Source organism: Staurois parvus, unplaced genomic scaffold, assembly GCF_062004578.1.
Source record: "Staurois parvus isolate SC_StPar_1 unplaced genomic scaffold, SC_StPar_1.0 ptg000344l, whole genome shotgun sequence".
Taxonomy (NCBI): Eukaryota; Metazoa; Chordata; class Amphibia; order Anura; family Ranidae; genus Staurois; species Staurois parvus.
The window spans coordinates 2,749,907-2,777,079 of NW_028318140.1; positions in this window are offsets into that span (position 1 = coordinate 2,749,907).

A 27,173-nucleotide genomic window follows, 5' to 3' on the forward strand; every position below is an offset into this window, starting at 1 on the left:
CAATGCTGTAAAGGGGTTTAGGGACTATAGTGTACATTTGGAATTGTATTCAGAATCAAATCCTACAAGGACGTTGTAACTACCCAAATGCAACTAAAATGACATCAATTGTTTATGTAATACAGTAGTAAATGGTTCTTATGTGGTTTCTTCATTGCCACAATTATTCAACCCCTTAAAGACTACCACTCTGAAGAACAGAGGTTCATACAGGTGCTTTCCATCAGGTATTGAAAACACCTGTGGATGTCACCGAGCAGCAATCAAGCATAATAAGCACCAATTAGGCAGCTTTAAAATGACTGTGATACTCAGCTCCTTCTAGACATTTACTGGTGTGGTTACAAACATGGTGAAGGCAAGAGAATGGTCCAGGAAGACAAGAGAAGAGGTGATTTCTCTTCACAGGAAGGGCAATGGCTATAAGAAGATTGCAAAGATGTTAAACATACCAAGAGACACCTTAGGAAGCATCATTCGCAAATTCAAGGCAAAGGGCACTGTTGAAACGCTACCTGGTCGTGGCAGAAAGAAGATGCTGACTTCGACTGCTGTGCGCTACCTGAAGCGTAGAGTGGAGAGAAGTCCCCGTGTGACTGCTGAGGAACTGAGAAAAGATTTGTCAGATGTGGGTACAGAAGTTTCAGCCCAGACAATAAGACGCACACTGCGTAATGAAGGCCTCCGTGCCAGAACTCCCAGGCGTACCCCCTTGCTGTCTCCAAAGAATAAGAAGAGTCGACTGCAGTATGCCAAAAGCCATGTGGACAAACCACAAAAGTTGTGGGATAGTGTTCTGTGGACTGATGAAACAAAATTAGAACTGTTTGGGCCCATGGATCAACGCTATGTTTGGAGGAGGAAGAACAAGGCCTATGATGAAAAGAACACCTTGCCTACTGTGAAGCATGGTGGAGGGTCAATCATGCTTTGGGGCTGTTTTGCTTCTGCAGGTACAGGGAAGCTTCAGCGTGTGCAAGGTACCATGAATTCTCTTCAGTACCAGGAGATATTGGATGGAAACGTGATGCAGTCCGTCACACACCTGAGGCTTGGGAGACGTTGGACCTTTCAACAGGACAATGATCCCAAGCATACCTCCAAGTCCACTAGAGCATGGTTGCAGAGGAAAGGCTGGAACATTTTGGAGTGGCCATCGCAGTCACCAGACTTAAATCCGATTGAGAACCTCTGGTGGGACTTAAAGAAAGCAGTTGCAGTGCGCAAGCCTAAGAATGTGACTGAACTGGAGGCCTTTGCCCATGAAGAATGGGCGAAGATACCCGTAGATCGCTGCAAGACACTTGTGTCAAGCTATGCTTCACGTTTAAAAGCTGTTATAACTGTAAAAGGATGCTGTACTAAGTACTAAGATTGAATGTCACTTGGGGGTTGAATAAAACTGATAATGCTGTGAGCACAGAAAAGACATTTGTGGTTATTTCATTATAACTGTTATGTTATATTTGTCTGACCTACAAGTGCCTCTTTAATGTAAATGTAAGCAAGATGACTGAATGATCAAAATCAATGTCAAACTGGCCAAAACACTCAATTTCAGTGGGGGTTGAATAATTTTGGTCACAACTGTATATACAGCGGCCATTTTGTGAACATCAGTACAAATCTTCATATCTCTATCACAAACGTAAATTACATGCAATGCATACTCTAGAGACTACTGCAAAGCTGGATAATAATACAAGTTACAAAACTAACTGTAATACGGATATTAATGATTAGAATAGAAGCACTTTTTAGGCCTGTTTACTTTGGCAGTTATTGGACAGCTTTACAGCTGCTGGAGGTTATTATCTGTTTCCAATTAACAAAAAAAAAAAAGCCAGCCACCTTTTGAGGAGACAGCTTGTCATCTTCACTCTTATTAACTATAAAACTATAGACCCTAATTTGCATATCATCAGTAATAACGACAGCTTCTAACAGCATATTAAATAGATTCTAAGCTGTAATTAAATATAGTGTACTTAGGCTACTGGCTGTAGATGACATATCAGCACAGCAATAAATTACTTTATAAGAGAATGAAGTTTAGTATTCTGAAATTATTTACATGTGATTTCAGCTTTGGGTTGTACTTGTGGCAGGCAATGCAGGTCCATTCAGGATTCATTCATTCATTCATTCATTCATTCATTTTATTGTTTTCTAGATTTTATTGGATCTGTCTGATTGTGTGTTTAAGCAGTAATCGAATATTCACTATGAATCTGGACACATTTGTTTACCATCAAGCACAGGCATGCTGTGTGACAGCCATTCTGTCACCCTTTGCTGGAACAGATTGATGCGGTTCTTCACAGAAAATCCATTACAAAGTACAGAAATGATACAGTATAATTTGCAACAGCAGATATCAGTGCTAGTGTCCATAAACTGAGCCCAAGATTCTACCTTTACCTTATTAGACCCAAAGATTTCTACTGTTCAGAAACAACATAAATGTCATTTATCTAAAAACTTAACCATACAAATTAGCCTGTTATCTCAGCTCTTATTTGAGTCAATTTCAACAGGCATTGGATAAAAATGTAGATAATGTCAATCAAGGCACCCTGCCACAAACACTTTATACGTATTTATATGCATTTGACAGGAATAGTGGTAGGTTTTATTTGATCCGTTTGATGGGTTTTATGATGAAAAGCTGTTTAAAATTCACAACAAAAGGCATAATGTAGAAGTTTTCAAGCTCTGTTATCTTGTGAGACACAGTGAAACATAACTGGTGTCATTAAGCCATACCAAATACAATAAAATAGCTATAAAAATCTTTTGATAATATTAATATAAAACTTAAAAAAAAAATGTTATAAAATATACAGTAGCTACCTACAGATGACTTTCAGCAGCCTTTGGCTCCAATCAGGGTGCCTGAATGTCAAGATATTCTGATCTATAGATTCAAAGATACTTCTTGGTTGTGTTTTCACTCCATCCTGTTTCCTGCGCATCCCTGTTGGTCACTGAGCAAGCCCATTACTGTGATGGGAAGAGGAAAAGATTGGGTAACCTATGACACAATCGGCAAGTATTTAAGTATTTTAAAATCTCCGGGTTAGAATCCAGTAGAGAATATCATAACTTTGCCATTCAGAATGATACAGCCTTTGACCATACAGACAGGGACTCATAGACTGTGGCAGATGTGTTTAGGCACCTCTAGCATTCTGAATTTCTGTTATGTAGGACCTGCTATTCTACCAAGAACAATATAATGCAGAAATTATTACAATGGCAGGCACATTTCTGCAACTTTCTGGACTGAATAGATTACCAAAGATGGCTCTGAGCCAAATGTGGCTCCTGAACCACTGGTTAAAGGGCACTGCTCTTCAAGATAGAAGTTCTAATATTATAATTACACCGCTTCAAAAAATTGTTCTTTGTGTTGTCATTATGTTTACACTCCTCAAAGGCCAATTGTTAGTTACTCCTACATTCTGTAACAGTGATGAACAGAATAAATAATAAAGGGTATAATTATACTCAGTAGTCATGGAAAAATCACTTTGTAAAAGTAATTTAAATATCTATAACTCAAAAGCTGTTGTCAGTTTTGCTTTTTTATGTTATATATATAGAATGATTTAGCAGCACAGAATACAAGTAATGATAACTATTTCCCACCTAAATTCAGATGAATAAACTAAACGTTATGATCTGATGACAGATCAGCCTAAAGTGTATTTCCACTTACAGCATAATTAAAAAAAAATAACTGCATCTTACCTTTCTAAGATGCTTTTTTTTACCATCTAGCAAGGAAAAATCTCACTAGTTTGTCTTTGTTTACTAGAGGGCTGGATGGCTTCCATAATTAACCCTGTCTGTACTGTGCAGGCAAATCTAATTTACATTTTTAACAGTATTTGAACATTCTCTATCCTAACAAAGGGTTAATGATTTAGAGGCTGGGCATCTTTAATTGTATGTTAATGAGGACATACTTAGGACAGACTCACTCTGACAGTTCAAAAAACCTTGCAGTCACCTATGACACCTCCTCCTGAAAACCTCTAAAATATAAGAAATATTAAAAAAAAACATTTTTTGGCATGCTGTTTGAATTGGAACACATAACACACATATGGTGTTTGTTTCTTTTAATTTAACTGCAAAAGTGGAAATAACTGCAAAACTGTCTATTACAATCTATAACATATTTTGGAGTCAATAAGTGTTGCTATGGGGCCTAAATCAGGTAATTTTATATACCAGGTTGTCAGTGCCTCTGCCTGACATGTATCTCTGTCAAAATCAGAAGATAATACTACATTTACAAAATTATCCTCTGGGACAGAACTGGCTGTAATTTGGGAGGTTTACTATTCAAAAATCTCCAACCTGGCAAGTCAATGTAACAGGATAATAGTACTGATCACATCCATGCTATGGAGAATTACTGGGGGTGGAGAAGGGTTTTTTTCATGCACACAAGGCTCTCTCATTTTTCATTGCAAAATATGACATATTGTCAACTTTATTATTTCAGCTCACTTTAGGCATATTCAGTATGTGCTCATTTTCTTTTCTTTTCTCCAGTTTTTAATTTATTTTCCATAGCTCCTCAGGGAAATTATAATAGACTTGGGTCAAATAAATTTACCTTTTAAAGGTTATAGGTTTTTCAACCGAAGTTTTAAATAATAGTCATTTTATAATACTGTATATTAGACATATAACAGAATCTTATAACACACACAAATATCAGCTTGAACTAATACATTGTTTAGTGTAGTTGGTAAGGATGCAAATCAAAATGTGGGAAGGAGTCAAAGTCCATGTGGATATAAGACAATATAATATCTTTTTTTCATTTTTACTATTAATATTTGAAAGAGCACGTGTATAAAACCAGTAAATATTCCATTTAAACAACCTTACCCCAGGTTGGGCTGTGTCATTTGCTAAACGAGTAGCCCCTTCAGTGAAATGAACTTTGGCTATTATATTAATAAGGAAATATTTGTTATTACAGTTGTACTGGTGGGCATTTCTACTAATTATTGTAAATGAGGCAAACATACAGTTGCATAATTACAAAAGGTTGAACATGAAATCAGTATTAGGAATTTCATACTTATTTTTAATTCCACGCGGATGCCAGGTGGCAAAATGCAGGATTACAGCCATCAATTCTGGTATTTGGTGATGTCACATCCGGGCTGAAACTTCTGGAGTTTTGGAACACACACCGCTCTCAAAAGCGGAGTGGCGGTGCTCCATAATATACATTGCAAGCCTGTTTACATTGGTGCCTGTTAATGGCACTTGCTAATGTGGGTGCAACTTTTATGTGGTTTATTATTATTATTATAATAATACAAGATTTACATAGCGCCAATGGTTTGCTCAGCGCTTTACATTATAGTGGGAGACAATACAGTAACAATACAGTTCAATACAAGAGGGATTTGAGGGCCCTGCTCCTTGGAGCTTACAATCTAGGAGGGAGGGGTGAGTGGTACAATAGGTAATAACTGTGGGGGATGGAGTGGTTGGAAGAGTAGAGGATTCCAGTATTAGCAGAGGGCGGGATAGGTTTCCCTGAAGAGATAGGTTTTCAGTAATCACCTAAAGGTAAGTAGAGTAGGTGATAGTCTGATAGATTGGGGTAGGGAGTTCCAGAGGATGGGTGACATCCTGGAGAAGTCTTGGAGATGAGCATGGGAGGAGGAGATAAGGGAGCTAGAGAGTAGGAAGTCTTGCGAGGAGCGGAGTGTACGGTTTGGGTTATATTTAGAGATAAGATCGGTTATGTAAATTGGGGCAGTGTTGTGGACGGCTTTATATGTCATTGTTAGTGTTTTGAATTTTATCTGTTGGGCAACTGGGAGCCAGTGGAGGGATTGGCAGAGAGGGGTGGTAGATACAGAACGGTTAGTGAGGTGGATGAGTCTGGCAGCAGCGTTCATGATAGACTGGAGGGGGGATAGCCTGCGATGAGGTAGGCCAATGAGGAGGGAGTTACAATAGTCGAGGCGTGATATGACAAGGGATTGAATAAGTTGCTTAGTGCTTTCCGGGGTTAGGAATGGTCGTATCTTGGAGATGTTGTGGAGGTGAAGTCTACATGATTGTGTCAGCGATTGGATCTTGGGTTAGAAGGATAGATGGGAGTCTAGGATTACACCTAGCATCCTGGCATGAGTAGATGGACTGAGGATGGTGTTATCGATATTTATGGTGAAGTCATTGGGGGTGGTGCGGGCACTGGGGAATAATAGGAGTTCAATTTTGGAAAGGTTGAGTTTGAGGAAGTGGAGTGACATCCAAGCCGATATGTCACTTAGTAGGCTAGCGATGCGGGTGGAGACTGAAGGGGTGAGGTGAGGGGTAGACAGATAGATTTGCGTGTCATCAGCATAGAGATGGTAATTGAAGCCGTAGGAGTTTATCAAGTGACCAAGGGAGGAGGTGTAGATGGAGAAGAGGGGTCCAAGGACAGAACCTTGAGGGACCCCTACAGAGAGAGGGAGTGAGGAGGAGGTGGCAGCATTGTAGGTAACACTGAAGGAGCACTGTGATAGATAGGAGGAGAACCAGGAGAGAGTGGAGTCTCTGAAGCCAAGAGAGTGTAATTTTTTGAGGAGGGATGGTCAACTGTGTCAAAAGCCGCGGAGAGGTCGAGTAGTAGGAGTATTGAATAGTGGCCGTTGGTTTTAGCAGTTAGTAGATCATTAGAGAGTTTTAGTTTCAGTGGAGTGTAGAGGGCGAAAGCCAGACTGTAAAGGGTCGAGAAAAGGGGCGGACTGACAACTCATGGGGCCCCCGGGCAATAGGAGATCATGGGGCCCCTGTGTCCTCACCCACACTCAAACCACACCCAAAAAAGCCTATAAAAGATACCAAGGGCATCTCATGGGGCCCCTTACTGAACCTGGGCCCTCGGGCAGTGCCCGAGTTTCCGAATGGTCAGTCCGTCCCTGGTCGAGAAGGTTTTTGTCAGTGAGGTGAGAGCTCAGACGATTGTAGACTAAGCGTTCTAGGAGTTTAGAGGTAAATGGCAGCAGGAAGATGGGTCTTAGGTTGTTCAGGTTGGTGGGTTTACAAATATTTAATTAAATAATTGCACTATGACAGCGTGTTTCCGTTTATGTGACAACAGGATCAGGATAAGTGATGTGTCAGATCTCCCAGCTGACTTGAAGCAGGAACAGTTTATGGCGTGCAGAGCTGGTATAATAAACAGCCAGGCGGGCACTTGATTGGGACAGGAAGCTGGGATCGGAGACAGTAGCAAGGTCACAGGAATAGCCAAGGTCATCAATGGGCAGCAGTGAGGTACCAAATCATAAGCAAGCTGAAGCCAAGAACTAGCAGCAAGGCAGGAGCGGAATCCGAAGTCAGGCCAGGAACAAGCCGGGTCAGCAACAAGGGGATCATACGAGAAAACAGCAGGACACAGGGAAACAGCTGAAGACCAGTCAGCACTAAGCACAGGCAGAATCATCCTTTAAATAGTCCATTTGGTGCCAATATTCACTGTGCGTGTGCTCGTGCTTGTGTGCGATCGCGCATTTCTGTGCGCGTGCGCACGTCTGGTCACTATTCTGCGGAGATTGCTGTGCGCATGAGCATTTCTATTAGCCAGTCATCTCACAGGAATTCCCTTACATCATGTGTACCAGAGCTTCCAGAGGAAACCGGAATTTTGGGCAAGTGACCAAGTGACTTTGTGGATCTGGACATACATTGCTGTCCAGATCCACAAAGCGCTTACTGACCTTCTTGTAGTAAGGAGTCAATAACATTTGCTGAGTTTCACTTTTCTCACACATGGTGACACTATTATGTCAGCATGCACTGTGAAGAGGAACAAAGAGGATTGCTAAAATTAGAAGGTCTTTCTTTTGTGGTGTGGGGACACTTATTGGATAATATTATTTATGGATTCACAATATATATGGATTTTTTGAGTATATGGTGCATAAATATCTTTTATTATTTGTTTTAAATAGTGTTATGTGCGTTACCTGCATTGAGTTTGTATGTTTTCATTGAGCCTGTATGGGTTTCCTCCCACACTCCAAGGACATGCTTGTAAGTTACTTGGCTCCTTTCTGAATTGGCCTTAGTATGTGAGTTAGGGACTTTAGATTGTAAGCTCCCTGAAGGCAGTGACGGATGTGAATGTACAATATATATGTAATGCGCTGTGTACATGTTTGGTGCCATTTGAATATAAAAAACTAAATGTGTGTAATGTCAATTTCTATTTGTTGCCTTTTGCCAGGCAGTTAATCTTCAATTCTAAGAATGAAATATCCATTAAGAACATTTTTAAGCAGCATTAAACCCCAAAACAACAATGTATCAAATTTCAGCCTGTCAATTTGGTGATATAGTAAGAACACACTGTCTTGCAAAAGTGGCAGTTTGAAGGTTGAGAAAACCATTTAATACTGCCAAGGGTGCTTTTATTCATGTATGTAAACCCTCTATTCCAAAAGGAAATCAAATAGTTTTAATTTAAATCTTCTAATACATCTAACACTATCCTCTCCCCAGACTGACAGTGCTGCTGTTCAAGGGTGTCCATGTTGCTCCTTCATCCAGAGTGGAGAAACCCTAAGACAGAAAGTGTGTTACTGGTAGTGTGCCCAGGTGAAAATAAAAGCCTAAAGAATACTAATTCAGCCACCACATCGAAGGGTTGATAAGCTGCAATATATAAAATGTTTGTTTTTGGGTTTGACAACCTTTTTACTGCCACTGACATAAGGCTAACATCCATGGCAGTCGGGGTAGGGGAAAAGTGTACAGACAGTCCTGACTGCCACAACTTCTAGGAGTGTCTGCTTTCTGATGACTTTCTTTGACCCCCAGAAGTTTGACCTCCTCTGCCATGCTTCCCAGGTTCTGCTGTCCCACCTGGCAAGGTAACCCCTATATCAAGGGCATGTGGCCTGGTATGGTTCAGGAGGGTGGTGTCGCTAGATGGAGGGGTGGGAGATCAGCAAACATCCATTACATCCATTTTCTAGGGAAAAACCTAATGGAGACCCCTGATGTCTCATTAAAGAGTACTTATCACATAAGGTATTTTTTTGTCTCTTATGTGATCTAAATAAACTTATAGTGAAAAAAAGGTGAAAAAAATAAAGTTACACCCAAACTATCACTTATGCTGCACTAATAATAATTTTAGGGCCATTATTCATGGTTGACTCTAAAGTGATGACCTGTAGCGACTTTTAAAGTGTCACCTATGGAAAATGTAGGATCTGAAGTTTGCAATCATTTTATGGGCTTAATAAGTTGAGTATCTATTTACTTTATTTATTTTGTTTGGTACAACCTCATCTTTTAAGGTTTACCAAAACATTGGGTAATATATGGCGTTTGTCTGCCCTAAAATGATTTTTTAAACATGCATGAAAAAAAAATGCAAAAACAGCTCTGGCAGCTAAAAAACATTCACCAATAGAGAACATATTCTAATATTATATGCTAACAAATTTAAATTATGAGAAAATTATTTGAGGAAAACTTCAGGAATGTGGAATTTTGATCCATGGGCAGGCTGGTTGTACAGAAGTCAACCGAGAGACAGATGATGTTTGCTTGATCAATACCACCAGTTATAGTCAGTGGTACTCATGAGTGTATTCTGATGGCAGGGAACTCCCCACTGTCAGAATACAATACTTCCACAGGAGGGATTCCCCCATCTACCATCTATCTGTGGGAAGGGGGGAATCCATTCATTTTATTTTGTTCAACCAGCTGGTTGGTTGAATGAAAGAAAATAATTCATGTATGGCCTGCCTTAGGAAGCACCTAACTACATGGGAGACAGTTCTACATGTACTTTCTTTCACGGGGGGCAGAGCAATGTAAAAAAATGTAATGATGATTCTCTAATATAAAAATACTAATTGTAAGCAAGGTTAGAGAATTAGTGTGTCACACTTCCATGTACATCAATCCGGCACCAATTTTTACCTTCTGTCAAAGTTGCTCAGGTTCCTGCCTATCTGCCCTGAACCTAGGCATTATTAAGCCTCTGCACATGTGTGTTAGTGTTTGAGCAACGTGTCTTCACATAGAAGCCCAACCCCTGTTTTTCCTGTGGTGTTCACCACAGTTTGAGTATTCTCATATTTTGTGTGTTTGATTGTGTCATTTGTTCTCAGTGCTTCCCCCTGGCTGTGCTGTTGTATCCCCTTGCCCCCTTTCTGTGGATTCCTTCCCTGTTGCTTTGTGTGTCCCTCTCAGCATTGACTCTTGTTGTTTGTTTTTTGTTTGCCCTGCAGTCCATTCCCAGCTTGCTGAAGTTGCTTACTATTAGAGATGAGCGAATTATTCAAAAATTCGATTCGGCTGATTCGCCGAATTTGCGGGAGAAATTCGATTCGATGCGAATTTATTCGCCGCAAATTTAACTTATTTAAAGGGTTTCTAGGCTTCAGAGAGCCTTTATATTAGTGCAGAACACTGTACCTTTAATTTAAATGCCCTTGGAGTCTGCTGGGGAAGAGAAATAATACTGTCAGTCAGTATGACATGCAGATGAGTGCCGTCGATCTTAGAATCACCGCACACTTCACTCATTTGGGCAGTCACGGGGCACGACGAAGAAGAAGAAGAAGAATGAAAAGAAGAATGAAAAGAAGAAGAAGAAGAAGAATGAAAAGAAGAAGAAGAAGAAGAATGAAAAGAAGAAGAAGAATTAAAAGAAGAAGAAGAAGAATAATGAAAAGAAGAATGAAAAGAAGAAGAAGAAGAATGAAAAGAAGAATGAAAAGAAGAAGAATGAAAAGAAGAATGAAAAGAAGAAGAAGAAGAATGAAAAGAAGAAGAATGAAAAGAAGAAGAAGAAGAATGAAAAGAAGAAGAATGAAAAGAAGAAGAAGAAGAAGAATGAAAAGAAGAATGAAAAGAAGAAGAAGAAGAATGAAAAGAAGAATGAAAAGAAGAAGAAGAAGAAGAATGAAAAGAAGAAGAAGAAGAAGAATGAAAAGAAGAAGAAGAAGAAGAATGAAAAGAAGAAGAATGAAAAGAAGAAGAATGAAAAGAAGAATGAAAAGAAGAAGAAGAAGAATGAAAAGAGGAATGAAAAGAAGAAGAATGAAAAGAAGAATGAAAAGAAGAAGAAGAAGAATGAAAAGAAGAAGAAGAAGAATGAAAAGAAGAAGAAGAAGAATGAAAAGAAGAAGAATGAAAAGAAGAAGAAGAAGAATGAAAAGAAGAATGAAAAGAAGAAGAAGAAGAATGAAAAGAAGAATGAAAAGAAGAAGAAGAAGAATGAAAAGAAGAAGAAGAAGAATGAAAAGAAGAATGAGAAGAAGAAGAATGAAAAGAAGAAGAAGAAGAAGAATGAAAAGAAGAAGAAGAAGAGAATGAAAAGAAGAATGAAAAGAAGAAGAAGAAGAAGAATGAAAAGAAGAAGAAGAAGAATGAAAAGAATGAAAAGAAGAAGAATGAAAAGAAGAAGAATGAAAAGAAGAATGAAAAGAAGAAGAAGAAGAATGAAAAGAAGAATGAAAAGAAGAAGAAGAAGAAGAATGAAAAGAAGAAGAAGAAGAATGAAAAGAATGAAAAGAAGAAGAATGAAAAGAAGAAGAATGAAAAGAAGAATGAAAAGAAGAAGAAGAAGAATGAAAAGAAGAATGAAAAGAAGAATGAAAAGAAGAAGAAGAAGAATGAAAAGAAGAATGAAAAGAAGAATGAAAAGAAGAAGAATGAAAAGAAGAATGAAAAGAAGAAGAAGAAGAAGAATGAAAAGAAGAAGAATGAAAAGAAGCAGAAGAAGAATGAAAAGAAGAAGAAGAAGAATGAAAAGAAGAATGAAAAGAAGAAGAAGAAGAATGAAAAGAAGAATGAAAAGAAGAAGAAGAAGAAGAATGAAAAGAAGAAGAAGAATGAAAAGAAGAAGAAGAAGAAGAATGAAAAGAAGAAGAAGAAGAAAGAAAAGAAGAAGAAGAAGAATGAAAAGAAGAAGAATGAAAAGAAGAATGAAAAGAAGAAGAATGAAAAGAAGAAGAAGAAGAATGAAAAGAAGAATGAAAAGAAGAAGAATGAAAAGAAGAATGAAAAGAAGAAGAAGAAGAATGAAAAGAAGAATGAAAAGAAGAAGAAGAAGAATGAAAAGAAGAAGAATGAAAAGAAGAAGAAGAAGAATGAAAAGAAGAATGAAAAGAAGAAGAAGAAGAATGAAAAGAAGAAAGGTGCCTTAGGAAGCACCTAACTACATGGGAGACAGTTCTACATGTACTTTCTTTCACGGGGGGCAGAGCAATGTAAAAAAATGTAATGATGATTCTCTAATATAAAAATACTAATTGTAAGCAAGGTTAGAGAATTAGTGTGTCACACTTCCATGTACATCAATCCGGCACCAATTTTTACCTTCTGTCAAAGTTGCTCAGGTTCCTGCCTATCTGCCCTGAACCTAGGCATTATTAAGCCTCTGCACATGTGTGTTAGTGTTTGAGCAACGTGTCTTCACATAGAAGCCCAACCCCTGTTTTTCCTGTGGTGTTCACCACAGTTTGAGTATTCTCATATTTTGTGTGTTTGATTGTGTCATTTGTTCTCAGTGCTTCCCCCTGGCTGTGCTGTTGTATCCCCTTGCCCCCTTTCTGTGGATTCCTTCCCTGTTGCTTTGTGTGTCCCTCTCAGCATTGACTCTTGTTGTTTGTTTTTTGTTTGCCCTGCAGTCCATTCCCAGCTTGCTGAAGTTGCTTACTATTAGAGATGAGCGAATTATTCAAAAATTCGATTCGGCTGATTCGCCGAATTTGCGGGAGAAATTCGATTCGATGCGAATTTATTCGCCGCAAATTTAACTTATTTAAAGGGTTTCTAGGCTTCAGAGAGCCTTTATATTAGTGCAGAACACTGTACCTTTAATTTAAATGCCCTTGGAGTCTGCTGGGGAAGAGAAATAATACTGTCAGTCAGTATGACATGCAGATGAGTGCCGTCGATCTTAGAATCACCGCACACTTCACTCATTTGGGCAGTCACGGGGCACGACGAAGAAGAAGAAGAAGAATGAAAAGAAGAATGAAAAGAAGAAGAAGAAGAAGAATGAAAAGAAGAAGAAGAAGAAGAATGAAAAGAAGAAGAAGAATGAAAAGAAGAAGAAGAAGAATGAAAAGAAGAAGAATGAAAAGAAGAATGAAAAGAAGAAGAAGAAGAATGAAAAGAAGAAGAAGAAGAATGAAAAGAAGAATGAAAAGAAGAAGAATGAAAAGCAGAATGAAAAGAAGAAGAAGAAGAATGAAAAGAAGAATGAAAAGAAGAAGAAGAAGAATGAAAAGAAGAATGAAAAGAAGAAGAATGAAAAGAAGAAGAAGAAGAAGAATGAAAAGAAGAAGAAGAAGAAGAATGAAAAGAAGAAGAAGAAGAATGAAAAGAAGAAGAAGAAGAATGAAAAGAAGAAGAATGAAAAGAAGAATGAAAAGAAGAAGAAGAAGAATGAAAAGAAGAATGAAAAGAAGAAGAATGAAAAGAAGAATGAAAAGAAGAAGAAGAATGAAAAGAAGAATGAAAAGAAGAAGAAGAAGAATGAAAAGAAGAAGAATGAAAAGAAGAAGAAGAAGAATGAAAAGAAGAATGAAAAGAAGAAGAAGAAGAATGAAAAGAAGAAGAAGAAGAATGAAAAGAAGAATGAAAAGAAGAAGAAGAAGAAGAATGAAAAGAAGAAGAAGAAGAATGAAAAGAAGAAGAAGAAGAGAATGAAAAGAAGAATGAAAAGAAGAAGAAGAAGAAGAATGAAAAGAAGAAGAAGAAGAAGAATGAAAAGAAGAAGAATGAAAAGAAGAATGAAAAGAAGAATGAAAAGAAGAAGAAGAAGAAGAAGAAGAATGAAAAGAAGAAGAATGAAAAGAAGAAGAATGAAAAGAAGAATGAAAAGAAGAAGAAGAAGAATGAAAAGAATGAAAAGAAGAAGAATGAAAAGAAGAAGCAGAAGAATGAAAAGAAGAAGAATGAAAAGAATGAAAAGAAGAAGAAGAATGAAAAGAAGAAGAAGAATGAAAAGAAGAAGAATTCCAGTACAGCAAAAAGTGTATCTGCAGAGAGCTCCGCTATTTCTGACAGTTCTCTGACAGTTCTGACAGTTCATTTACAGCGGTTGAAACATTGTATCTATTTATTTCCGAATAAAAACATCTGTATCCTAAATGGAAACAAATAGATACAATGTTTCAACCGCTGTAAATGAACTGTCAGAGAACTGTCAGAAATAGCGGAGCTCTCTGCAGTGACACTTTTGCCGGCTGATCGGGGAAAATTCGATTCGTGCATCCGAAGTTTGCTAAAATTCGGATTCGATGCGAATCAAATTTATCCTAATATTCAAAACGAATTCCACTTTGCCAAGTTCGATTCGCTCATCTCTACTTACTATGGTTCCCTGTTTCCTGTGTGTACCCTGTGTCCTTCCTTTGGTTGCACTGTGCCTACATGGGTGTGTTAGAGAGCCGCAACCTGGGTGCTGCCATGCAGAGCAACATTCAACCTCCAGTGGCTCTGGTGAAGACCGGGTGGCTCCTTAGATCCTGTGACTCTAACATACCACCTTTTGCACGTGGTCACACTGCTCCTGTGAGGATTGGTACCCAGGTGCACCTGTTTAGTTGTCTCCACTGGCCAACTAGAACTTGAGTTTCAGTCCCAGGTGGTCTTACAATCTGATTGTGACGTAATGTAGGTACTCTCCCAGCTCAACTGGGCCCTAGAGGAGAGTAGTAAAGCAATAGTGGAGAAGGACCTGGGGGTTCTGGTAGATCACAAGCTTAATAATGGCATGCAATGCCAAGCTGTGGTTTCTAAAGAGAGCAAAATCCTCTCTTGTATTAAAAGAGGTATAGACTCCAGAGAGAGATATCATATTACCCCTGTACAAATCATTAGTAAGACCTCATCTTGAATATGCAGTTCAGTTTTGGGCACCAATTCACAAAAAGAACATTGGGGAACTGGAGAAAGTACAGAGAAGGGCATGAAGAGGCATGAATGAGCTCGGCTCTGAGGAAAGATTAGAGGAACTGAATTTATTCTCTCTTAAGAGGAGATTAAGGGGGGATATGATCAACATGTATAAATACATCAGTGGCTCATATAGTGAACTCAGTGTAGAGCTATTCACCCTGAGGGCATCACAGAGGACAAGGGGGCACTCTTTACATCTGGAGGAAAAGAAATTTAATCTCCAAACACGAAAAGGTTTCTTCACAGTGAGAGCTGTGAAAATGTGGAATGCTTTCTTAGATACACAGAATATAACTGGATACTGACATTTATAGGTAAAGTTGATCCAGGGAATATCTGATTGCCTCATGGGGATCAGGAAGGAATTTTTTTCCTTGCAGGAGCAAATTGGATCATGCTTTGCTGTTTTTTTTTTTTTTGCCTTCCTCTGGATCAACTGTTAGTATAGGATTATAACTTTTTTTTTTTAATGGTTGAACTGGACGGACTTTTGTCTTTTTTCAGCCAGACTAACTATGTAACTGTGTAATGCACACAATACAACTTACTGAATAAAGGGGGTGGCCAGATTACACACTGGGAGGGTCTTATGGGGCAGGTGAAACAAAACCTTGAATTTATTCACTGCATACATGACACACATATTCCACAATTAATATAAACATATTAAGGTAATACTGTGATTACAGCAGAACCCTAAGAAATGAAAAAGGAGTATAATTTAAGTCAACTATTACACTATATATGGTGTGGATCACCTTACCCACGGCATGAAAGCATAAAAGGGTTTTAGGGAAAGGACCCTAATGAAAGAAGGTAACTTCTGTGATCCAATTAGTTTGACTAATATAACACATTTTATTAAAGAACCATAAAGCAATATGCACAATGTGAAAAATTCACCATACAGAAAAATATATGTACTGTACATAGCTCCAGCTGTCACCATTAAACACTTGACAACGTTGTCAATTTAAAACCAAGGAGTCCAGACTCAAGATGACTTAAAGGTGATGTCTGACCATCAACAGCACTATGTCTACACCCGGACACATCATGCCCAACTTTAAAATTGTGTGACTTACAGTGAAGTCACACTATTTCAAAGTCAGTGGAAATGCCGATTTCAGGTGCAATTTGCAAGACATCTGACACAGATGTCTATGCAAATCACACCAAAAGTAGTACATGTACTACTTTAGAAATCGGTGTGGCTCTGACCACGTCGGAACAGTACTGATACAGTTGCAAGAAAAAGTACGTGAACCCCTTGGAATTACGTGGAGTTTTGCATGAATTGGGCATAAAATGTGCTCTGAACGTCATCTAAGTCACAACAATAGAAGAACACAGTCTGCTGAACATAATACTACACAAACATTAGATGTTGCCATGGTTTAATTGCACATAACATGGAAACATTCACAGTGCAGGGAGGAAAAAGTATGTGAAGCCCTAGCTTAATGACTTCTCCCAGAGCTAATTGGAGCCAGGAGTGAGTCAACCTTGACTCCAATCAGTGTGATGATATTGGATGTGTTGCTGACAGCTGTCCTGCCCTTAAAAAACACACACCTGTTTTGGGTTTACTGGTTTCAAGAAGCACTGTCTGATGTGAACCATGCCTCGCAGAAAAGAGCTCTCAGAAGACCTACGATCAAGAATTGTTGACTTGCATGAAGCTGGAAAGGGTTACAAAAGTATCTCCAAAAGCCTTGATGATCATGTGTCCACAGTAAGACAGACTGTCTACAAATGGAGAAAGTTTAGCACTGTTGCTACTCTCCCTAAGCGTGGTCGTCCTGAAAAAAATGACTGCAAGAGCAAAGCGCAGAATGCTGCATGAGGTAAAGAAGAATCCCAGAGTGGCAGCTAAAGACCTACAGAAATCTCTGGCACATGCTAACATTTTTGTTGACACATCTACAATAAGGAAAACATTAAACAAGAATGGAGTACATGGGAGGACACCACGGAGGAAGCCATTGCTGTCCAAAAAGAATATTGCAGCACGTTTGAAGTTTGCAAAAGAGCACCTGGATGTTCCACAGCACTACTGGCAAAATATACTGTGGACAGATGAAACCAAGATTGAGTTGTTTGGAAAGAACACACAACACTATGTGTGGAGAAAAAAAGGCACAGCACACCAACATCAAAACCTCATCCCCACTGTAAAACATGGCGGAGGGAGCATCATGGTTTGGGGCTGCTTTGCTGCCTCAGAGCCTGGACGGATTGTTGTCATTGATGGGAAAATGAATTCCAGAGTTTATCAAGACATTTTGCAGGAAAACGTACGACCATCTGTCCGCCAACTGAAGCTCCACAGAGGATGGGTGATGCAACAGGACAATGACCCAAAGCATACAAGTAATTCAACAAAACAATGGCTGCAACAGCACAGAATACGCCTTCTGGAGTGGCCCAGTCAGAGTCCTGACCTCAACCTGATTGAAATGCTTTGGCATGACCTTAAGAGAGTGATTCACACCAGACATCCCAAGAATATTGCTACACTGAAACAGTTTTGTGAAGAGGAGTGGTCCGAAATTACTCCAGATCATTGTGCAGGTCTGATCTGCAACTACAGGAAACGTTTGGTTGAGGTTATTGCTGCCAAAGGAGGGTCAACCAGTTATTAAGTCCAAAGGTTCACATACTTTTTCCTCCCTGCACTGTGAATGTTTCCATGTTATGTGCAATTAAACCATGGCAACATCTAATGTTTGTGTAGTATTATGTTCAGCAGACTGTGTTCTTCTATTGTTGTGACTTAGATGACATTCAGAGCACATTTTATGCCCAATTCATGCAAAACTCCACGTAATCCCAAGGGGTTCACATACTTTTTCTTCCAACTGTATGACCGATGCAATTGCAGACAATAGGGTGTGACTTGGCATGTGATTTGTAAGTTGCATGGCATGCAAATCGCATGCCAAGTCGCATCCAGTGCGACCGGGGTCTAAGTTCAAAAACCTCCGCTCAGGTCTGAGTGTGTAGACTTACAGTGTTACTAAACCCACAACAGTAAAGCATGCTTGTTATACTCACTGTGGAACCTAATAGGTTAATCCTCTGCATATTGTAAAAACGCTGTTTGATCCTTTCTTCTCTGCTCCTCCTCTTGTTGAAATGATCACCTGATACAGACTGAATCCGTGGTTACATGCAGATGCTCAATTTAGTGTATATTGCAAGAGAGGTTTTTTTTTTCTTGGGAGAGTGCATGTGATCAGCAAAGGGCCAATCAACACTGTCCAGACAGTGGTCAGGGGATTTCCATCTTTCTAGAGCAGAAAGAAAACTCCTCCTACAAGCTTTAACCAGTGCTCTGCTGGACACTCATAGAAGTCACAAGACTGCTCCAACTGCTGATGAGAAAAGGTATTTAGCAGTTTATAATTAATAAAATAATTGCATTTCCATGTTGTGTGTACTGTGGGAGAGACCAGATATAGTGAATGCAGGGTCCTGGGTTTAGTAACATTTTAAAACAATGTTTTCACTAGAAAGAAGGAGAATGACAAGACATAGTGATGGAAATGGCAACTCCTTTGCAACACTGTAAATAAACTAAAGCTAATAGATGGTAAACAACATATAAAATGTATCAAAACAGTAAGAAGATTGTAAAGGGAAAGTGAATAGATGGCAGGAGCAGTACTGCAAGCTGAGAGAGTGTTAATTGAGAGATTACTGCTAGCAAGTTGAAAAGTATCAAGGCTGCATAGATAATACTGCAGTTAATCTTGTTCACACGTAACACAGTGGGATAACCTTTGGATTTTGAGCAAACACAATACACATCTGTTCCATCCAAAATGAGGTAAAGCAAGTCCATGAGTTTTGGAATATAGCACATATTGTACATTGTGATTGTGCATATTGCTTTATGGTTCTTTAATAAAATGTGTTATATTAGTCAAACTAATTGGATCACAGACGTTAACTTCTTTCATTAGGGTCATTTCCCTAAAACCCATTTAAGCACACATATTCTATAACTTTGTACCCACACTATGCTTTAATGACTGTGCCATAAGCAAGGGTCTAACATACACATACAGCACTCAGCACACTCATTCAAAAACAATATTCTTCCATGTGTTTTCCAGCCATTTGACCACACTGACAGTTGGAACACCTTGCCTGCCGTTGTGGCCATCTTCTTAATGCAAAAGCTTTTTATACATGTTTCGTCTGTGAATATGTTTTTGTCTTTTATACCTTTGAATTAAGCTTGGATAATGCACTAGATGTGTACGCCACCTGTTTACTCTTTATCTAGTGGCTGATCTCCCCATCTGAGGAGGGCTTCACCCCTGAAGCATCTTCTTTTGGTTACCTATGTCCTGGTCCCCTTGGATTTCCTTTGGCTGTCCATTTCCTGAAGCTCTAGAGCAGTGGTTCTTAACCTTTTTGGAGGTACTGAACCCCACCAGTTTCATATGCGCATTCACCGAACCCTTCTTAATTGGAAAAATAAAATATGATTTTTAAAATTCAAAACATAGGTAAATATTTATACATAGGTGCACAAAATGAACAAAACCATTAAGAACAAAGAACAAAACCATTAAAACATGATTTTCATACAAAAACAAAATAATGAATATTTACCGCAAATCAGTGTGACTTCTGCTGTTGTCTTTCAGAGGCCAGTTCAGAAATGCGCGGCATTACCTTGGCAAGTGCCACTCTCATGTCATTTTCGCAACAAAGTCTGTTCCTTTTCTTCGTCTTTATGTCCAGCATCCTCGAAAAGGATTGCTCGCAAAGATATGTTGTAACAAACGGTATGAAAATTCATCCCCCATAGTAATTCATCCCTCATATAGTAATTCATCCCCCATATAGTAATTCATCCCCCATAGTAATTCATCCCCCATAGTAATTCATCCCCCATATAGTAATTCATCCCCCATATAGTAATTCATCCCCCATAGTAATTCATCCCTCATAGTAATTCATCCCCCATATAGTAATTCATCCCCCATATAGTAATTCATCCCCCATAGTAATTCATCCCCCCATATAGTAATTCATCCCCCCTATAGTAATTCCTTCCCCATATAGTAATTCATCCCCCATATAGTAATTCATCCCCCATAGTAATACATCCCCCATATAGTAATTCATCCCCCATATAATAATTCATCCCCCATATAGTAATTCATCCCCCATATAGTAATTCATTCCCCATATTAATTCATCCCCCATATTAAGTCCCCAAGTCCCCCCTGTGTCAATTCACTTACCTTTGCTTCGCGCGTTCCTCTCGCTGTATTCCCGCGCCGTTCCGGTCTTCAGGGCGGACTGTGAGAGGAGCCTAGCTCCTCTCACGTTCGTCACGCTGCCCCGCCTACACACATCCTGACAGCCAATCACTGGCTATCAGGATGTGAGTGGCAGCGAGACTGGCCAATCATTGCATTTGAGTCCCTGCCGCCCGAGAGGAGGGAGGGGAGCGGGCGCCCGGCACACAAGAGCCGCGGCTTGCCGACCACTGGGCTAAGCGATGTTGCGTGACCACCTGCAGCCAATGATGGACAAGCGGGGCATGTAATCCAAATCATATGAGTCGGGTGTGGGTCACCTCCGCCGAACCCCCGAGACTGACTCACCGAACCCCTGGGGTTCGATCGAACCCAGGTTAAGAACCACTGCTCTAGAGAGTACATATGTTTTCCAGCCTAACTTAAAGTGTTACGAAACCCAGGATCCTGCATTCACTATATCTGGTCTCCCCGAGTACACACAACATGGAAATGCAATTATTTTAGTAAATATAAACTGCTAAACACCTTCTCACATCAGCAGTTACAGCAGTATTGTGACTTCTATCAGTGTCCAGCAGAGCACTGGTTAAAGCTTGTAGGAGGAGTTTTCATTCTCCCCTATGAGACTGCAGGACCCCTGACCCTCTGTTTGGACAGCGCTGATTGGCCCTGTGTTGATCACATGCACTCTCCCAAGAAAAGAAAACTCTCTAGCAATACACACCAAACTGAGCATGTGCAGATTACCCCCAAGGCTTTGTGCTATTAGCAGATGAATTGGAGACCATAGAAAAAGGGGAGGATCAGAGAAGTCAGGATCAAACATCTTTTTTCACACAATGCAGAGGATTAACCCCTTGGGTTCCACAGTGAGTTAAACGCGCATGCTTTACTGCTCATACAGACTGATTTTACTATTGCAAGTTTAGTAACACTTTAAAAAATAATTTAAAATAGTCAGTGACTACTATGCAACTGAAAACTGTTGAGACAATGCAGACTTTGGTCAGAAATATGCAATGTAAAATACAGCATAAGTAGTGCAATGGTCAGGAGTGTGAAATGTAAAAACTAAGTGTATATAGTCAAGGGCTCAGAAGTGCCTAGTACACAGGGTGTAGGGAACAGGAGTGTATAACTCACAGAGCACAGGGCTCAGGAGTACATGTCAAACAGGACGCAGAACTGTGCGCACCTGTCAATGGAAATAAGAGTTGAGGGGTCGAGTCATAAGCAGGATGAAAGGGGCAGAAGAGAGCCCAGTGACAGCTTCATCCTCCTCTCACCCCAGCCACATCTACTCCTATATATACTGCCATTTGGAATGTCTTCGTCTCTATTCCAGGCAAGCACTGCTGTGTAGTAGGGGGTATGCAGTACAAATGACTTGCAAACAAAAAATGTGTTACAGCATACTGTAAGCTATAGCAAATACACTAAGCCTGAGCTGGTATGCTAGGTGCAATCATGTTATTAATGAACAGCAATATCAGTAACATTTCAGAATAAGGGCTATATAAATAATTAGCCTCAATTTACAGAATATCGATTGCCATTTTCCATCATTTTATTTTCAGCAATGACAACCACTAAGCTCTGTAAATATGAAAATAACAATCATTATTGAAGATATTGTGTATTGTGTATTGACTCTATAGTGTTGTAATATTTGTTTGGAAAGATTTCCATGCACTGAGCAAATGCAAGATGTTAGTAAGCATTTTAAAAACTGTTAGTGAATCTGGGAGATAATGTTTACATGATGGACCTGGTAAACAATCCATTAAACACTTGCCCGCCGCCCTATAGCAGATGCTCTGCTTCAGGGTGGCACGGCTGAAAAAAAAATCACATATATATATATATATATATATATATATATATATATATACACGTGATTTGCATTTCTAGGTAGGGGGCGTGCACGTGCACTGCCCTACCCACTCAACTATTGGCTGCTGTCGATTCTGGCCGGGACTCGGTGATTGTTGGAAAAGCTGACAGGGGAGAGACCTGTGTGTAAGCAACAGAGGTCTCTCTCCTATCAGCATGGACATGCTGCTTTGTATCTCTCTGCACAGCAGAGAAATACATAACAGCATGTCTCCAAAGTAAAACAGCACTCAGCACACAATGTAAAACAGCACACTATTAACCCTTTGATCACCCCAGATGTCACTGCCCAGTGTCATTAATTCAGTGTCAGTGCTTTATATTAGCACTGATCACTGCATTAGTGTCACTGGGTATGTCAGTGACAGTCAGTTCCCACCCAGTGTCTGAATGCCCGCCGCAGTCCCGCTATGCGTCGCTGATCGCCGCCATTACTAGTATAAAAAAAATAAAATTACAATATACAGTATATATTACGCAATGTGTAAATGCTATAACTTTTATGTAAACCAATTAATACACACTCATTGGGATTTTTTTTTTAGCAAAGACATGTAGCAGAATACATTTTGGCCTACATCTATGAAGACATTTTATTTTTTAAGGATTGTTTATAGGGATATGTTTTATAGCAAAAAAATATAAATTATTGTTTTTGTTTTTAAAACTGCCTTTTTTTGTTTATAGCGCAATAATGACTACTACATGACTATTACATTTGATCTAAAAGAATAGTTTTATCTTTTGCATGTCTTTTCCTGGTATTCTAAAAAATAACTGTCCTATTCTGTTAGGATATGGAATATAAAGATGGTATTATGTATATGAACACATATACTCTCTGCTGGAGAGTCTATTGATGTGGGCTGTTAGGAGATCTGTTGTTGCTGGGGTGTTATTTTGTTGCTGGGGCCCATTGTTGCCAGGGGAATCTATTGTAGCTGGAGAGGTCTATTGCTGCTGGCTGTGAGAGATCTATTTTATTGCTTTTCTGCTTCTCATTAACAAATTCCATTCAAATTACTTAGCACCACAAAATTATGCTTGGCTGTGTATTTACTATAAGGAGCGGTACTGTGAGGTGGGTAGGGAGTGGAACCAAGGGACTGTGCTCAGAGATGGGTAGAGGTGGATACAAGAAGTGGTTCAGAAGAGCAGCATTCCTGCACCTATTCTGTGAGAAAAGTAGTACTGCTTATGTAGCTTCTGCTCCCTCCGTGGCTGCCTGCTTCCTCTGCTGCTGGTGCCAGCTCAATGCACTCCAATGCTCTAGAATGGCAGGTCGGCAAGTATATATCATGATCAATCGGTTGCTGATCCCAGGCATGCACTAGAGGTTGAGCACCCCTGTACTATAATCATTAAAACTTTTTTTTTTAACTTAATACATTCTCTGCATTAAGGTGAAAAACCTTCAGTATGAAGCTCCCCCCGGTATATTTACCTGAGACCAATCTCAATCCAGCAATGTGAATAAGTGCAGAGGTACTCTGGGCTCTTTCCTTTCACATTGGCTCAGAAACAGCAGCAGGAGCCAGGCCTGGACTGGCTATAGGGCACACCGGGCATTTGTTCGGTGGTCCGGGGCCACTTGGACAGGAGAAGTGGCCAGGTGGCACATAGAGACCATGCATTTCTTCTACTCTATGTTCTGCCTGGCCGCCTCTGCTGTCAGTCTCCTGTAGGCTGCATGCCCTGGGATCCTGTATGCCTCTCCCCAGCCGGCCCATCCCATATCCCCCAGAGTACTGTGGGGATCTGTCAGCATATGCAGTCCCCAGTGCTGACAGTTCCCCACCCAGCACAGATGGGAGAGGAGAAAGAAAGCTGCCCCTCCTCTTTCCACCCTTTCCTCCTTTGTCTGCCACGCCCACACTCCCAGCCAGCCTTGTGTCTTCTCTCCCCCCTTCTTCTTTCTTTCTCTCCTTTCTTTTTCTTTCCTTTTCTTTCTTTCTTTTTTTTATACTTTTTTTTTCTCTCTCTCTCTCTCTGTGTCCCGTTTCTCTCATTTTTTTTCTATATTCTTTCTTTCTCTCTTTCTTTCTCTCTCCCTTTCTTTCTTTCTCTTTGTCTCATTTTTCTCAAATTTTTTCTCTCCTTCTTTCTTTTCTATAATTCTCTCTCTCTCTGTCTCCTGTTTCTCTCCTTTCTTTCTTTCTTTCTCTCTCTCTCTCTCTCTCTCTCTCTCTCTCTCTCTCTTTCTCTCTCTTTCTCTCTCTCTCTCTCTCTCTCTTTCTTTCTTTCTCTCTATCTTTCTTTCTCTCTTTCCTTTCCTCCTTTTCTTCCTGCAAAAAAAATGTAAATAAAATTGTAAAAAAATAAATAAAAACCTACTGACACTAGTGACAGAACTACCAGGGTCACAAAGGTCGCTCTTGCAACCGGGCCCTGACATTCTGCCACCGGGCTCCGAGCAAAGGGTCCCCAGGTTTTGGGCTGCTCAGTCCAAAATGCCCGGGCCTATTTTTTGTCACAGTCTGGGCCTGACACTACAGCCAGTAAGGTGGGGGGGGGAGGGGTGCAGGCTATGCTTTGTTTGTGTCAATGGACACATTGGCCCTGATTTACTATTCTGCCTAGGCACATTTTCGTGGGCGAACGTCTACTTTTTACTAGCGACCGTCTACTTTTACCCCGCTAAGAGATTTACTAAAGAGAAGCATCAACAAGCAGACGCCAAATCGAATTTACTAATGAGACACAGACCAGGAATCAGACTCAAAAAGCAGCACGTCTAACACTATGAAAAATCACTGCAGAAACATGTTCATATTGAAATTTGCTTTGATAAATATCAGGACTTCACTTTAAACAATATCTGCCATTTCCCAAAAAATTTAAAATGTGTTAAAAGTTTTTTTTTAAGCAAGTCGAGACAGTGAAGAACTAGACGCTTGTGCAGCGTATTTGGCCGATATAAATGCACATGTGCAGAACACATTTTAGACTTCCTCTGTGGGCGCTTGCTTTTTAGCCGCTGTTCAATAGTAAATCTCTGTGTGGATTCCTCTGACAGCCGGCACTCGATCGAGTCTACTGTGTTTAACAAACAGCACTAGGCATATCTTTATGTATTCTAATTTGATTTCCTTAGTTCTATTGATTCTATTTTTGTTTCTTATCCTTTATAATTATTTCTGTAATGATTTTACTTATTTCGAAGTTCTAGATAATATTTATTTTGACAGCTGAATGCAAAAATAAAGGTCTGCAATACGAAAAAAAAAAAACAGCGTGGGGTCCCCCCTCTCATCCATACCAAGCCCTTTGGGTCTGGTATAGATATTAAGGGGTAACTCCACGCTGAAATTAAAAAAAAAAAGAGCTGTCAGCGAGACTGGTTGCATAAGGCAGCTGGCCTCGGTCAAGAGCGGAGCTTTTTTTTTTCTTTTTTCGGGTCGCCGTGATTGACGTTGGATCTACTTCGGGGGACATTGTTTTATTAAAGGACTTGTCAAAGACCCTGTACTGTGTTTTTTTACACTACACTTTTGCTTTTTTGGTGAATTAGTAGCGGTACCATGTACCACATACTCATTCACGTAGGGGGGGGGCGGGATCTGGGGGCCCACTTGTTAAAGGGGACTTCCAGATTCTGATAAGCCCCCCGCCCGCAGACCCCCACAGCCACCGGCCAGGGTTGTTGGGAAGAGGCCCTTGTCCCCATCAACAGGGGGACAAGGTGCTTTGGGGGGGAGCCTTCCTGCCCTAAAGCACCCCCCCATGTTGAGGGCATGTAGCCTGGTATGGTTCAGGAGGGGGGGGGTGCTCGCTCGCCCACCCACCCTTTCCTGACCTGCTGGGCTGCATGCTCGGATAAGGGTCTGGTATGGATTTTAGGGGGAACCCCACGCTGTTTTTTCTTTAATTTTGGCGCAGAGTTACCCCTTATTATCGATGCCAGACCTGAAGGGCTTGGTGTGGATGGGAGGGGGGACCCCACGCCCTTTTTATTTTTTACATTTTGGTGTGGAGTTACCCCTTAAGATACATACCAGACCCGAAGGGCTTGATGTGGATGGGAAGGGGGACCCATGCCGTTTTTTATTTATTATGGTGCTGGTTTTTAAATGTAATTTTCCCTTTTTTTTTTCTTCACTATAGCTCAGAAATTCAGCTGTCACTTCCCCCAGCTAAAAGAGAAAGTTTTCTTGGAATTTATATCCCTAAAGGAAACAATGTTTACTTTGAGTTTATTAAAAGATACAAAGTTTTCTGTAACTTCGGGGAAAGTGACTTCTAAGCTTGTGAACTATAGTGAAGAAAAAAAAAAAGGCTGGCATTTGAGTTTGTAAATCAGCGCCGACATACACTTTGTATTGCGAAAAAAAATGATTAACAATTGTGTAAACCGAGGCATTATTTTCAATGGATTTTCATTCGTAAACCGAAAATTAAGTTAACCGAGGCGTTGGTAAACCGAGGTACGCATGTATTAGTATTGTAATCCTTTGTATTGGGATACATAGAACCAACATACATCTGAATTGGCAACATAGCACAACATTTGTGTCACATTTGAGATATCTGGCTAGTTACACTGACCTTGCCCAGGGACTTAGGGTTGATTCACACCACAGAAATACAGGTGGGTTAGTGTTCAACAGCTGAATTAGTGGTTAGCACTGCTGCCTCAAAATGCTAGGGTTGTTGGTTTGAATCCCGACCACGGCAATGAATTTGCATGATCTCCATGTGACTACCCTAACATACATGTGCTGGTGGCAGCATCTTGGCTTTCTGTCTAAATGATCCCTAGAATGTGAATTAGAATGAGGCCTTGTCTGTTCAAACACCTTTAAAGTTGCACCTTATGTGAATGTCAAACGATGGGATGAGATAAGGGCGTGGACAAATGATTGATTGGATAATGCTGGTTTGAACTCCACCTCCTTTTGGGAAAGTTTGTCAAACCATGAGAAGAGTGAGCGAGAGAGAGAAAAGGATTAAAAAAAAAAAAAAATTAATAAAACAATGGCATGGAGTCCCCCCCCCCCCCAATCTATAACAGACCCTTATCCGAGC